A 15,131-nucleotide genomic window follows, 5' to 3' on the forward strand; every position below is an offset into this window, starting at 1 on the left:
TTGGGGACCGGAAATACAATAAAACTTCACCGTGTTGATGAACTTCAAATGGTTTACATCCCCTCATGTCCTGAAAAGAAAGACGGCCGGGGGGCGGGTTAAAGGAAAGGGAAACAAATTTACGAGCCGCCGAAGCAGGCGCCCCGGCCCCTTTCTTTCGCCCGAGCGGACTGCGTCCGCGTGGGGAGAAGCCGCCTCGGCCGCCGGCCCCCGGGACGTTGCCTCGGCCGAGCCCGCCGGGGACTCGCCTCCTCGGGGAGTCGCCCAGCGCGGCGGCCAGGACGGCAGCCACCGTCTAGGCTGACAGTTCTCCGAGCCCCACGCACAGCCCCCTCGGCTCCCGGGGCTCGGGGCTCGTCGCCACCGCGGAGCCAGACGCCCCGTCCTTCCCCGCCGGAGCCGGGGCTCTGCCGGCCACGCCCTGTGGCCTCGGTTCTTTGCATCTTTCCGCCGAAAGCGGGTTTTTTATTTTCTCCTCCTCGGTCTCTAGCTGCCAGACCTCTGCCCTGCCCCACCCGTTTACTGCCAGGTACTTGCTCAAAGGGGAGAGAGGCTCAGAAGGCCTGAAAGGGGCTGAGCGAGGGCAGGGGCTCCCAGAAGAGACACCGAGAGGCCGGTCTTGGCCAGAGTGGAGGTGACGGCCAGCGCCGAGTCGTGTCCAAACTGGCGTCGCCCGAGCTCTGCCACCGGCTCCTGTCCGGCTCCTTCAAAGCCTCCGAGTCAAACAAAAACAACCACTACCTGGCACTTCCACTGCCCTCCCTATAGTTCTTTTCCACTACTGGATCGTTCGTTGTTGTTTTTGTTTTGCTTCTGGTTTTTTGTTTTTTACTAAACTTTGTGGAATCCGGATTTGGAATCGCTGACAGGCCGCGGTGAATCCAGACCACGGAAAATCCCTTTTCACTGCGGGCTCCAGATAAGTGGGTGTGAAGTTGATTTTCTGCTCACTTTGTCTCCTGGAGGGGTCTGCTTAGGCACACTTCTGGGTGGGAGAGCCAAGAATTCGATCATGCCTCACGGTTATTCAGCAAAAAAAATACCAAGGATTCTGGTCTAAGAGTTGTTGGAGGGCTAAGATGAAATCGGGTTCAGTCAGGGCTGGGTCCAGGACTTGGGTCCGGCTGCAGACCTTGGAGGGGGTCTGGTGTACTGACAGCCCCTTCTTCCCAGATGGACACAGGTGTGGCCCTGTGTGACCTGCTGGCTCCACGCCGGACCCTCATTCCAGAAAAGGCCCCAAAACCACTTCTGGCGACTTCTTTTTAAAGTGATAAAAAAAGACAGGAGCACCTGGTTGGCTCATTCCACAGAGTATGCAACTCCTTATCTCGGGGTTGTGAGTTTGAGCCCCACGTTGGGCATAGGGATTACTTGAAAAGAAAGAAAGAAAGAAAGAAAGAAAGAAAGAAAGAAAGAAAGAAAGAAAGAAAGAAAGAAAGAAAGAAAATTTAAAAAAATAAAGTTATAAAAAATGGCATGGGTAGGGAAAATACTATGGTCTACAGTTTGAAAATTTTTTGAAAGGCAGCCCCACTCTATCCCTGCCAGTCCGTGTTGGGAGTAGTGCTCTCTGGGTCCTTCCTTGCCCCAGGAGGAGGAAGGGGGGAGCTTATTAACAGCTGGAAGACAGGAAGTAGCTTGTTTCCATCCCAATATTCATATTCCAGGATATGCATGAGGAGGCACCTCCAGCTCCCTCCTTATTATGTGCCCGAACTCCCTCATTTCACTCTTTATCATGCTCTATTTTTATTAAAAAATACTGTGATGGCAGCTACTAGCAGTCACCCCTCCTCTGAGGAGTTGCCTCTGAGAGCTGTTAGGTTGGGAGGCCAGTAGTTTCCACACCATTCAAGACTGTTATTACCCACCCTCTGCCCCACTCTAGAGGCCTGCAATGGGGGCAGGTCTGTTTGCCGGCTCCCTGCCCATTGCTGACCTGGGTCTCATGATTCCCCGGGCCGAGGAAAGGGGATTGAACCATTTTAGAGTCTTGGATGCTAGAAAATCTGAAGAGGCCACGGCCACAGAACAGATGGATCTGTGCACATGCAAGACGTGCATATACTTTTCAAGGGTTTTGTAGCTTCTCCCTACCCCGATCCCTAGCCATGGATCTGCATTTAAAAAACAACTCTCTGCATGAGGCTGAACTGCACCCTCAAATACATTCCCATAGATGCCAGCCAGCCTTCTTATTCCGGGGTGGCCTGGCCCCAAATGAGTCAACTTTCAATGCCCAGCACAGACACCCACCAACAGAGGCGCTAGTGCCAACAGGCACCCTCCTGAATGCCACTCAGACACTAGTTGAACTGATGGTCACTCAGTGAATAAAGGCCATTTAGGCAATGTTTCTTTTCACCCTAAGATGTTTTCTGAATACTCTCCCCAAAGCTGGCGATCTCCAAATTATTCAGAAAGTGTAGGTGAGCATGCTGTAAGATTTAGGGGCAACTTTTCCCTACTTTGTCCCTCCTTGAAGATAAAGCGGAGTTCTAGCATAATTGAAGGGGACTGGCCACTGAATGGTGAGAGGAGGCAGTAGAGACTCAGATGCAGAACCCAGGATTCTCAAAGACACCCAAATGGAGACCCCCCCCCCAACACACACACACTTCCATTTAGTTGGAGTCACAAGGAGAATAAATATGTCTGGGCCTTCTTCTTCCGTTTCCTTTCCTACGGTTCCTTATGCGGGAGGGGTGGATTTCAGAGCAGTCTGAGGTGCCGGAAGCCGCATCCCTGAGACCCAGGCTGGATTTTTCTGACCCGGATTTCTGGTCGCCACGGGGAAGCCGCTCTGCTGTCGCTGGCGGGGGAGCCGAGGCCGCGGCCGACCTCTAGGCGGCGCCCTGGCGTTGAGTCCTCGCGCTGCTCTGGGTCCCGCGGTGGTGATTCGGCCGCTTCGCAGACGCGCTGGGCTTGGCCACCAGCTGGCCGCCGGCGCGTCGCCTTTGGCGCCCTCTGCCAAGCAAGAGAAACACGAGGAAACCGGTGAGGGCTGGGGAAGGAATCGGCAGCTCCTCCTGGCTCCCTCCGCTCCCCACCCCCTACCCTCACTCATTCCGGGCTCGGGGGGAGCCTTCCATAGCCCCAGCGCCTGTGGTCTCGCCAGAGGCCTGCTCAAGGGCAGCGCCTGAATCCTTAGCCCCCACCCGCCCATAATGCAGACGAAGACACTGAGACCTGAAGTGGTTAGCCCAAGATCACAGCAGCTATTAAAATGGTGAGGCAGAGCCGGAGGACACGTCCTCTACTCTGAGAACCGAATGTTCTCACGTTAGCACCACCCCAGCAAAAAATGTATTCCTCGTAGGCAAAATTCATTTCCAGAAAGGCAGACTTTGGGGGTTGTCTGTTTGGAAGTTTGAGGTTTTCTGGATTTAAGATTTGGAGGAGCACATAAGGGAATTGGAAGCAGATGCAGGACCATCTACATACAGGACTGGGAGCCAAGACCCTCCCTTCCAGGACATGGCCAGCTCAGTGTTCATAACCTCCCTAGAAGTGCCTGATGGAGGGCAAGTGCCTTAGTCCTTCAAGGTATGGATGAAAATCGACCTACTGGATGGGGTATTGTGAGGTTTGAATACTTTGTAAGAGGCTCTGATGACTAAGAGAAGGTGCAGAATAGACAACTGGCCCATAAACCCAAAGGAGGCAGGACTTTGGGGCAGACAGTAACGTCACTCTCCTTGGTTCAAATGGCCAGTCGAATTATAGGAAAGGAAGCCAAAGTACAGGTGGGAAAAAGAAGCCTTACTCGGGGACCCAGTCCCTATGAGTCCAAGCTCAGAGACGCCCAGAACCTGAGAAGCACAGGGTAGGAAAAACTGGGGTCCCTCTACTTCTGCCAAGGCAGAGATGCCATTTTATACTGTGAGGCCTTCTTGAACACATCTCTCCAAAGTTCCTCTTAGGACAGTGGTCCCCGAGAACCCCCTGCGGGGAAGGAAGGGAAGAAGAGGAGCCAGGGGGCCCCCAGGGCCCAGGGCAGCAAAGGGCACGCCCCACCACGGGGCAGACTAGGGGCGCAGCGCCGCCCAGGGCTCAGGTCCTCCGCCCGCCCCGGGAGACGCGCCTTCCCCTCCGGGCAGGGGTTCTCTGGCCGCCTAATTACTGAGAGCACATCTGGAGCAGCTGCGCCCTAGCAAGCCTCGGGCACATTATTCCTCGCCAAACTCTATTTTCATTCCCGAGGCTGAATCATAAAAGACTCCAGAGGCAGGATAAATTTGGGTCTGTGTGTGTCAGCAATCTTGTGCGTGTGCGTGCGCGTGCCAGTATGCGAGCGTCCGGGAGGCGTCTGTGCGTCTCACTGTGATTGCCCAATTGATTCGCAAAAGTTAGGGGGAGAAATGGAGCAACATCAGGCGAATTCAACTGCGAACATACTGTCGGCCTCATTATCCGCCCATTTCCAGGGAAAGCATTTGGGGCTGGGAATTAGCCAGTTAATTGCATCACTTCTTTGTTCACTTTAGGGCAGGAGAAACTATCTGCTTTCTGTTAAAACATTCCATATTTCAAAAACTTTAAGATCTTCTCATTGTCAATTTTCTTTATTTCCATCCCCCTTATACCACTTGAACATTCAGATCTGCTGGTATCATATCAACATATCACACACACACACACACACACACACACACACACAGGCTTTATGCTGGGATAAGGAGACTCAGTTTCTGCATCTGCAAAATCTGGATATCTTAACTCTTAGGGTTGTTGTAAGGATTAATTAATGTACAATGTGTCTAGGATTTAGCACAGTGCCTGGTGAACAGGGAGTATTTAGTAAATAATACCTATTAATAATAAGAGAAAAGGAGGGAACAAGGGAGGGGGGAGGAGGGAAGGGGGGGAGGAGGAAGCCTGCTTTGTTCTCAGAGAGCTAGTCTAGGTTGGAGGGTATGTTCTCAGCCTGTATATGTATAATGTATTCTTTTGACTTAGAGCAATGTCCATAAAAGTGAGGCCCCTTGAACCCCTTGGCCTGTAACTACCTCTTCAATAAGGAGCAGAGAATTGGGGCAATTATCTGGCTCATTTCAGGTTCAAACTCCCTTTAGCCTGAAGTATCTGGATCTGGTGGGGGAAAGGTCTGGGAAGTGGTGGCATATTCTCATTCAGCTTCTCAATGAGCATTTTCCTTTTGCTGGAGTGAGCAAGATCCTGCTTTAGAGAATGGGTGGAAAAAGGGGACCCAGAGAGCTGGAATTAAAGCAGAATATCTGAGAAATACTTTTTAAAAACTAGAGCTTGCTCATTTCCTGGGCATCAGGAAGCTTTGGGGTTCTCCATGCATCAGCCTCAGAGACTCTCCAGACAAATCACAGACCTTTGCCTGGTGGGAACTCTCATTCTGAATTCCACAAACATCTCCTGAGTGTCTACTGTGTGCCTAGCACTGAGCTAAGCTCTGGGGCTCCAGCGGGAGCTGCACCCCCCTAGTTAGCAGTGCTGACTTGCAGCCAGTGAGAGGTCTCTGCTCCCAGAAACTAGTCCAGGGATCCCAGAAGGGGGAAGACCCTGCTGGGTGAGAACTTCTGGCCAATGACAGCACTGCTTTTTCAGGGCCAAAGTTCTGGTGCAGGGGCGGGGCCAGATGGTCTGAGGGCACCCCCCTCCCATTGTCTGTCTGAAAGAGGCCAACTCCACGGTGCGGATGGCCTTGTGGGGGGAGGGGTGGGGCACAGGGAATTGAGAAGGGGTGGAGAGATGGCTTGAGGCTCCTGACCCTCAGTCGGAGGTTCCTGAGAACACCAATTAGCTTTTTTTTTTTAATTAGTAAAGTAGGGAACAAATGGGCATATATTTCTTCTGCTCTGATTAAAAGCATTTAGGTCAGGTGTTCCCAGCCTGAATTATTCAGTTTAAGTTGTCCCAAGCAGAAAATTGTTTATTTTTCCTTTTTATTTTCAGGCAGGGGTCTGAATACTATTAGCCAGCCATTGGCTTCTTGTTACAGCCCAGAACTGTGGGGGCTGGTAGGTGGTGGTTGTGTCAGCCCAGAGAAAGACAACTAGCAATGGGTTGGAGTCTTTCCTTCCCCAAAAAGCATTTGCTTGAAATATGTAGGCAATTGAGGTCTAACCTGGAGGGGCTGGGTTTTGTGGTGTCTGTGTGTGTTAGGGTGTGTGTGTGTGATAAGCTGGATAATTTCCTCTTCCTTTTTTTTTTTAAGATTTTATTTATTTATTCATGAGAGACACACAGAGAGAGGCAGAGACACAGGCAGAGGGAGAAGCAGGCTCCATCCTGGGAGCCTAACGCGGGACTCAATCCCAGGACTCCAGGATCATTCCCTGAGCCAAAGGCAGGCACTCAACCGCTGAGCCACCCAGGCATCCCAATTTCCAGTTCCCTTAATTTGTCTGAATGTAGGTAGTCCTCCTAGAAGAAGGAATTTTGCTCACTTCCCAGACCTCAATGAAATCTGACTTTCTTCAGGGAGTTCCAGCTTGGTCAGGTCACAGGTAGGGAGAAGGCTGGAGAGCTGTTACTAGGCTGCGGATGAAGAGTCTAAAGAAGCCACAACACACAGACTGGGTGAAACTAGAGGTCCTCCAGGTTTGGCAGGGGCTACCTGATGTGCTTGGCTCCTTACTAACAAAATTACAAAAACTTTTAGGAGCAAGTCCTTCCCCTCTCAACCCACAGTTTGGAATCCCCAGCCTCTAACCCTGGCTAAACCCTCAGTCCCACAATGAGTTGGGGTCTCTGAGGAAACTGAATAAGTAGATTAATAAGGAACAAAAAAGAACATTCCACTGCTTGATCCCTATTTGCTTGGCCCTCAGACAGCATTACCTAGGGGGTTGTCACCAGATAGCCTTCCCTTTCCAGATGTTTCAGTACTTATTTTTTTATTTCCTGGGAGGCTGCCCAAGTCCCACTTCTTTCTAGCAGCTGGTCCCACCCTGGACCAGTCCATGATCAGTTTTCCCCAGCAAAGCTCGAGACCCTGTTCAGGGAAAGAGGAAAAACCGATTCCCACTGGGAACCCAGGCCCCGCATGCAGGTAGAGGTGGAGAGAGGGACACTGCTGCTTGGATGTTTTTAAAGACGAAGGTTGACCTGGTAAACACCAAGGTATCAGCTACAGGCAAAAAAGTGAAGACCTGTATTAACTGACCATATTTGGTCTCAGCATTTTCCAGACATCAGCTTCTTTAACCAATCCAAATAGGAGTTCTTAACCTGGGGTCCAAGGGGTCTGAAATCCTCTGAAATTGTGGGATTTGGTGAGTACTACAAAAGTATCCCCCCGCCCTCCGGAAAGAATCAATAGTTTTCATCAGTATTTTAAAGTATCAGTTGAGTGAAGAGTTAAGAACCTTTCACCCACCATTCACATACAAATACCTCAAATGTGACGCAGAGGGAGGCAGTGAAATAGACTTGGGCATCTGACAGGAAAAATTAAAAGAGAAGACGAACAATTATATCATAAGGTCTGGTGAATACTGTCACCTGGCCTGCACCAGAAAAACGGGCACCTGCTCACAGGTACTGGGCGCTCCAGGACAGAGACAGGTGGGCCCACAAACCCATCCTGACCTCGTTGCACCCTTGCTCGCGCAGAGGAGTGAGCAAGGTCTCTGGGGCTCTAATTGAAAATGACATGGAGCTTTTTCTCCACTGGGGCCTGGATCTTCTGCCATTTGTGGCCTTGCCCCGAGTTGGCCCATACGGAAAAGGAACTGAAAGTTTCAGCATCCGTTTTTCCCTCGGAAAGGACTCGCTCGCTGCGGAGATCCACGGATGGATCTCTAGCTCCCTGGATCCCAGCCAGGGCCCAGGGGCCGAGTCTGAGACCCGGGAGCCTAGACGGCCAGCCGGGCCGCTAGCCATGACCTTAAAGTTCTCTTGGCCTCGGGTTGGGCGCGGTAGGGGAGGGAGAGGCCGTCAACAGGTAGACAGAAGCAGACACAAAGGAAGGGGCCGCTGAAAGCAGCTAAAGAGAATGACAAAGAGGGAGCCAGACAGGAGCCGGGAGCCGGAGCGCGGGGGCAGGTGGAGCCGGCAAACCCGCGTGCTGAGAAGGGCCCACGGGGGCCGCGAGGCAGCCAGGCGCGTCTCCTTTACCCATCTTTACCGGGAGGTTAATGACTCCGCCAGCGCCCCCTCGTTCCAAACTGCCCATTGAGGACTCCTCGGTCTCCTTAAGGCTCTCTGGTTAATTAGCCGGTTCGGGAGGATAGAGGTGGACCTGGCGGGGTTTCGCTAGATCGTTAGTTAATTGTGGGGAGGAAGGGCGCATCCAGGAGGAGAAATCCGGGGCCGGGAATGGGGGCAAGTGGTGCAGGCGCCGTAGGCCGGAGGGAGCAAATGAACTCTGGGTGCGCGGGGTGGCCGATCCCAGGACCCACTCGCCCCCGGGGCAGAAGAGCGGCAAGACGCTCCCTCGGAAAGCGCGCCCTGTCGCAGCCTCTGCGGGTCCCCGCGCGCCAAGATCCCGGTTGAGGCGAGGCGCTGGGTCAGCCTGCACAGCCGCGGGTGGCCGGCCGGAGCCCCCACCCGACCCCATCTCCTCGGGAGACCGCAGACGCCGGGAGTCCGCCGGCCCTTGGCGTTGCGGCGTCCGAGGGGGCACCTGTGTGATTGCGACCTCCCTTCGCCCCTTTATTGCCGCTTCCGGACGCCTGGGCGGGTTTGAACGCCTCCTTTCTAATCCCTCCGCCAGGTTCCCGCCTCGGGAGGCCCCGGGCTCGGAGCCGGGCCGTCCCAGGCTTGCAGATCCCACCCCTGCGGCGCCAGACTGCTACTGGGCTGGCGGCGGCGGCTGGGGCGGGCGGCGCGCCGAGTCTCCGCGGCGACTGCGGCCACTGCGTGCGGCCGCCAACCTGCCCGGCGACCTCCCGGTCCTCCTGCCCGCCGCGGGGAGGCCGTCGCGGAGCCGGCCCTGAGACCTTCGCTCCGCGCCCCGCCGGGAGGTGATCCCCAACCGAGCACTGCGGGGTGCGTGCCGTCGGGGACCGCTGCGCTGCTGGCCCAGCGCAAGGGAACCTTGCACGGGACTTGGGGACGTTCCGCACAGCTCCCAGCAATGTTTGGATTTGGGGGACCGAGGGGCGCTGCTGTCACAAATCCCTCGCACGGAGAGGCGACTGTCCGGAACCCCCGGAACCCCCCCCCCCAAGACCTGGTCCCACGGCAGAGGGCGGTGACGCGGTCTCTCCCGGGAGCTGCAGCAGGAGTCGCGAGGCAGGGACACCTCAGTCTGCAGGAGGAGGAGCCGTGGAGGGAGAAGGTGGCTGCGAGGGGCCTCACTCCGTCCGCTTCACCTCAGAGCCGGGAGGTCCCCGAGGCCTGGGAGCGCAACCGCTGAGCAAGAGGTAAGTAGCGATTTGGCTCCTCTCCCTCTTACACTGTTTTAAAGGACAAAGTCTTTGGGTATTGACTTCTCTCGCCATAAAAGAGTTTGGGGCAATCTGACCGGTCCTGGCGAGTCGGGGGCCTTGGCCGTAGTTTAAGGGGAAAAAAAAATCCGTTGGATAGTGGAGGCTCAGAAGTTTGTGGTTATTTTTCTCATTATGATTAGTTAATATCCAGGTTATTTTGGACTAAATCCTCACTTCCACTCAAGCCAAGATTCAGCCTTGGACAGCTGCCCGGCTGTACTTCAAAGGCAGAGGACTGAAACCGGGCACCTCAGGGAGCCCCAAGATGGGATGTGATGAGGATGGGGCTCTTTGGCCTTAATTATCCCTGCAAGATAAAGGGTGTTATTCCTGTAACTGGGGTTGAGGATGGAGGTAGGGCAAGGATGGAAAGTGGGCTGAGGTAGCCACTCTGGCATCTTCCTGAGGAAGAAGGAGTTGAGATTTGGGCAACTTTTCAGATCCTAGTGGGTTACAGACAGTGGTGGGGAGAAGAGAGCCTCCTGGGGGCTTCTGCAGGTGGAGACCCACCTAGTAAGCAGTGAGGTATCAGCCCAAGGGGAAAAAAAGTGAAAACCTACATTAATGACCATATTTGGTCTCAACATTTTCCAGGCACAGACTCCTCTGATCAATCCAAATAGGAATTCTTAACCTGGCATTCAAGGAGTGTGAAATCCTCTGAAATTGTGGGATTTCATGGCTCTACACAAAGCCCTTAGTCATCTTCTGAGAAGGTCTGGGAGGGGAAGGAGGCAGGGGGAACATAGGAAAAGGTGAGAGGTCACAGACCCTGAAGCCTAGCTCCCTAGAGACTGAGCTCTGAACCTCAAAACCTGAAACCTCAAGCTGACCCTATGTATGTATTACCAAATTGGAGAGTGGAAAGGTGCAAGTCAACCAAGGAGAAAATTTTCTCCATTGTTTGCAAGATGGGTCTGGATGTCTAAGTAGATTGCAAATCTGGATGTTTTTAGGATTTTTTTTGTTTTGTTTTGTTTTTCCTTTTCAGTTGTTCCTGATTTTTGACTGGGCTCTAGGGCCAGTAGGGCAGCCAGGCAGGAGGAAAGGGACGGGGATCTCCAGCAACCCCCCTCCCCACCACCTCCACCTGGTGAACAACCTAGGGTCTCCTGCCCACCAGGTCAGGGCCAAGCCTACCCTGGCCAAGGCTCATTCGGTGGCAGGCCTGGCCTCGACCCGGTTAGCACTGAGGACTCATTTATTTTTCTGTGAGCCCAGACCTGCCCAAGCTACACACTGCCTCCACACTGCCAGATGTGCCTCCACATCTGGCCACCCAAATAACTAGAGCATTTTCTCTTCTTCCTGTTTTTGAAAACTGCATTAGTCTCACATCCTTAGTTCCTCTTAAGGAAGATGGTGCCATTGGATCTTGGGGTATGGGGGCTGCAGAATCAAACTACGTCTAAGCATTGGACAGCAAGGTCTACAATGACAACTTGGCACCTCCAATCACAGTTCTTGGTGCTGACTGGATGGGTCAAAAATTCTCTCCTTTCTCTCTCCATCCCTTCTCCCCAAGCCCAGAAGAGTCATGGATTTTCTGTCTTTCTGTGTTTGGAGAGGAAGAGAAAACAAAACCTAAGAGTCAGAGAGTAAGCAATGAGGGAGGAGAAAGTGAGGGAGATAATTCCAATAGATTAAAAAAATCTACCTCTCTTTCTAAACCAACAGCATCTGAATACTAATATTTGTTTTAATCAGGCCAGGAAGAGGAGTTGGAGACAGAGTGGGCAGGAGACTAAGTTCCCAGCTTAACAGATGCTCCAATCATGAGGTCAGTGGCTTCCAAGGCAGTGAGAAGTCAAAAGTGCCAACCGTCTGCTCAGGATGGTCTGAGTCTCCCAAATTGCAGTGTAGAAGAGTGAGGGGCTCCCCTTAGGGGCCTCTGAGGTCTCCCATAGTGCCTTGCCTGGGGTTAGTAAAGCCTTTCCTTGTGTTTCTTCTGAGGTAGTGTGCACATGTATGTTTGTGTTGGGGTGGTGGTTCTAAACCACGGCAGAGGTAGGGTAATGCACTTCCTGGGGAGTCTATGGTGTTGTGGTTGGGAGTGGAAGGGGGTTTCACCCCTCCTGGACTGGGGTAGTGAGGAGGCCTCGCTGGACTTGAAACCAAGTGCTCTAGACTCTAGGGAAAGGGAGGCGCTGCAGCTCCAAAGAGGATTTGCAGGGAAGATCAGATCAGAAAAAGCCCCAGACTCTCTTCCTTCAAGGGTGAGAGAAATACACTGAGAAATGTGAACTTTCACTCAGGGAACACCTCCATTCCATGATGGGTCATCATGCTTGTACTGTGCTGTATGTTTCCACATTTAGCATACGTGGAATATGTGAAATATACCATGCACTGGTCTAATTTGGAAGAGGGGGTGTATACAGGTGAAAATGTGAATTTCCCACCTGGAACCTTATTATTGAGCACAACTGGGAGCACATAATTTTCTGTCTCTTTTGCATGTTTTTTTTTTTTTTTTAACCAATCCTCAATCTTTACCGGGTGCTTAAATACTGGGAAAGGCACAGCTGCCCTGATACAGGAATTCCCACTGATTCTTGAGGTTTACTAATTCCTGAGAGACCCCACAATACTGCATACCCCTTTATGTCTACTTCTCTCTGCACGCCTTTTCAACAGCACATAGGTGCCCCTGAACCAGTCCATACAGATTGAGGTCCTTTCCCTCCTTTTGCTCCTTACCATGAACAACCAAATCCTCTACAAAAATGCACAGGCATCATTTTCGGGAGTGTGAGTTTCAAGTAAGATGGCGGCCCAGGCATCCCTGCAGATTTGGATACATGCTTTCCTAGGCAGGAGGCCACCCCAGCCCCAGCACAATCCAGAGGGCAAGGAAACCTGGATTCCCTTGCAGCAGGGAAAAGCCATCAGAAGGAAGAGACTCCTCCTAGCAGTCTCCCTCCATCCCTTGCAGGGGACTCCTAGAGAGAGAGCTGATTCTACCCCCCGGGGGGCCTGGTGCTCCCGTCTGGACCCAGAGTTCCAGGCCAATTTCTAATTTCCACGGAGAAAGAATAGCATTTCCCTTTCCAAGCTACCCCCACCCGCGAGGCCATTCGGGACGGACAGCCCGGTCTCTCTGGCTACATCCGCTTGGAATCTGGAGTTGCAAGGGGGAGACCCGGCGGAGAGGGCCCGAGGCTGCGGAGACGCTCAGCCCGCGGCTGTGGGGAGCCAGGGCTGCGGGGAAGCGACGGGAGGCGAGCCTCGGCCTCTCACACTCCTCGGCTAGGAGCAGGAGTCCAGCGCGAGCGGGGCGGGAGGTCAAGGCTTTGCGCTCTGGTCCCGGGAGGCCCCACCCGGGAGGCTGGGTCCGTCCGGAGCCCAAGGTTAACCGGCGGCCCGGGGTGGCCCGCGCTGGCCTCACAGCGCGGCCGGGGACTGCTGGACCCCAGAGGGGTCTTCTGCGCCTCGCTTTGAGCTGCGTGGTCGCGGCCTCCGGCGGCGAGCGGAGGCCGGGCGGGGAGTGTCTCACCTACCTCTCCGAACCGCGCCGTCCTCCGCGCGTCTTCAGAGGCTGCAGCGACCCGGGCTTTGGGCGCGCCAGAGCTAGGGACCCAGGTGCCGACTCCGGGGCCCAGGGCTCGGCGGCTTCGGGCTGCCGCCCCCCGCCCGTGAGGCCTCTGGGCGCAGAGTCTAGGTCTGGGGCGCCCGGGTGCAAGGAGGCTCGTGCGTCCTCTATCCCCCTGGAGCCGGCGAGGGGGCGACAGGGGCGAGGACAGGGCCGAGGGGGCGCATTGGCGCGGGCGCCACCGTCCTCCGCTCCGCCCGGGCGGGGCCCCCGCCAATCTCACCTGCCCCCTTCCTGGGGCGCCGTCGGATGACCGCGCGGCGGTTCCAAGAGTGGGCCTTGCGCGGCGTGGGGAAAGGCCAAAGCCGCGGAGGAAAGGCGCCGAGATGGCCGGCAGACAGAGAGACTCGTGTGTGTGTGTGTGTGTGTGTGTGTGTGTGTGTGTGTGTGAGAGAGAGAGAGAGAGAGAGAGAGAGAGAACGGACAAGAGAGAAGGAGATGCGGGGATCGCTTCCCAGAGAAGCCGTCAAATGCAGACATAGACAAAAGAAGTAGGGGAGAAAGAGTCTGGGGGACAGAAAGAAGCCCCGAGGGTTTCTGAAGCGACAAGTTGTCCTTGGGAGTTGGGAATGTGAGAGGGAGGGGCAAGGCCAGAGGAGTCTAAGAAGAGGAGGGGGCGTGCAGACCCTTGGCTGGAGGCGACCGATCCACGTAGAGGACGCAGAACCCGGGCCCTCCTCCGTCCCCCTCCCCCAGACCCTCACCCTGTTGCAGCCCATCTCCGGCTGGATGCAGCGCAGCGCCAGGCGCTTCCCGCGCTCCCTTCCTGGTGCCCCGCCTATCTGGGGCTCGGTCCCGCCTAGGGGACAGCACCAGGCTGAGGGCTGCCCTACCAACTGTTCCTTTCTTCTGTTCGCTGGGCCTTAAATGAGATTCTCCCCTCATTAGATGATAAGGACAAGTGAGGCCAAAGGGAACGACCTTGGCCAAGGTCAAAGGAAGAACTTGGAAGTTTCACTTTCCATCCCAACCCTTAGGATCTCTTTGCGTCTTTGCCCTTCTGGTTACTAGAATGGCATCCTGAAACCACAGGCTTTTCTCTTTCTCTCCAAGACCAGATAGAGATCCCAACTTACCTGCACTCGTGGAAGGGCCACAAAACAGCCCAGCTGGCTGGTCTCCAGGAGTTATTTGGCCTCAGATCTGAGACCTTCCTCCTCAGCCAGCAAAAGGCTGGGGACCTACTGGTAATCCAGCCCTTTCCTGCAAATGGCTGTCCAGGATGGGGGTGGGGTGTGTCTGAGATCTGAGTTCTAGGCCCGGCTCCCCTGCTCTTACCCTGGAACTTCAGCCCCACCCCCTCTCCAGGTTTTAGTTTCCTCTGAATCTGCAGGAGCAGGCTGGGTGATTGATGCTTAGCCTCTTCATCCTCCTCTGGTTTGCAGGTTCTGGTGAACTTTCACTGTGGAGACCAAAACATATCCGCATGGTGATTTTATTCTGTAGCCATTCTATATTCATTAATCACAAATATGGAAATAATAGTAAAGTTAAATTTTGCTTCCATGACTATTTTTCTATTTTCCTTTTCTGTACTTTCTATTTATTATAGTATGAATGCAGCAAAGAGTGCTGATATTAACTGTATGGCTCAATGTATTTTGCATATGTACACATGTATATAATCACCACTTAGGTCAAGATATTTCCAGCCTGCCAGAAGTCTCCCTTATAATTCCTTCCAATGAAAAAATCTCTTAGTTCATAACCTCCAGAAGTAACCATAACTCTGTCTTCTCTCACCATAGATTAGTTTTGTCTGTCCTTAAAAGATATATAATGTAATAATGTTATGTATTCTTTTGTGTTTGGCTTCATGAGCTCAGGATTATGTGTATGGGAATCGTACGTGTTGCCGTATGCTACAGTAGTTCATTCTATTTATCGCCATACTCCATTTAGTGTCATATTCCCTTGTATGGATATGTCCCAATATATTTATCCATTCTTCTCTTGGTGGATGTTTGGCTTGTTCCCAGTTTGGGGCTGCACTTAGAGACTCAGGATTGGAAATGCTTTGCCATAGGATAGGAATAGTATGCTAGATACTGACAGTTTTCTAAAGTGGTTGACCATTTGACACTCCCACCAGCAATGTATGAGAGAGCTAGTTGCTCACGTACTTT

The 15,131-nt window shown here is 53.4% G+C and overlaps 1 long non-coding RNA gene across 1 annotated transcript; it reads right to left on the reverse strand.

The window, feature by feature from the left end:
• Positions 1-34: 34 nt before the first annotated feature.
• LOC119873428 lies at positions 35-13,836 on the reverse strand. The gene is made up of 2 exons (XR_005364040.1): positions 13,710-13,836; positions 35-2,970 (listed from the first exon to the last, which is right to left on the reverse strand). It is a non-coding gene; the product is annotated as an uncharacterized LOC119873428 (long non-coding RNA).
• Positions 13,837-15,131: the final 1,295 nt, after the last annotated feature.

Source organism: Canis lupus, chromosome 9 (genome assembly GCF_011100685.1).
Source record: "Canis lupus familiaris isolate Mischka breed German Shepherd chromosome 9, alternate assembly UU_Cfam_GSD_1.0, whole genome shotgun sequence".
Classification (NCBI taxonomy): domain Eukaryota; kingdom Metazoa; phylum Chordata; class Mammalia; order Carnivora; family Canidae; genus Canis; species Canis lupus.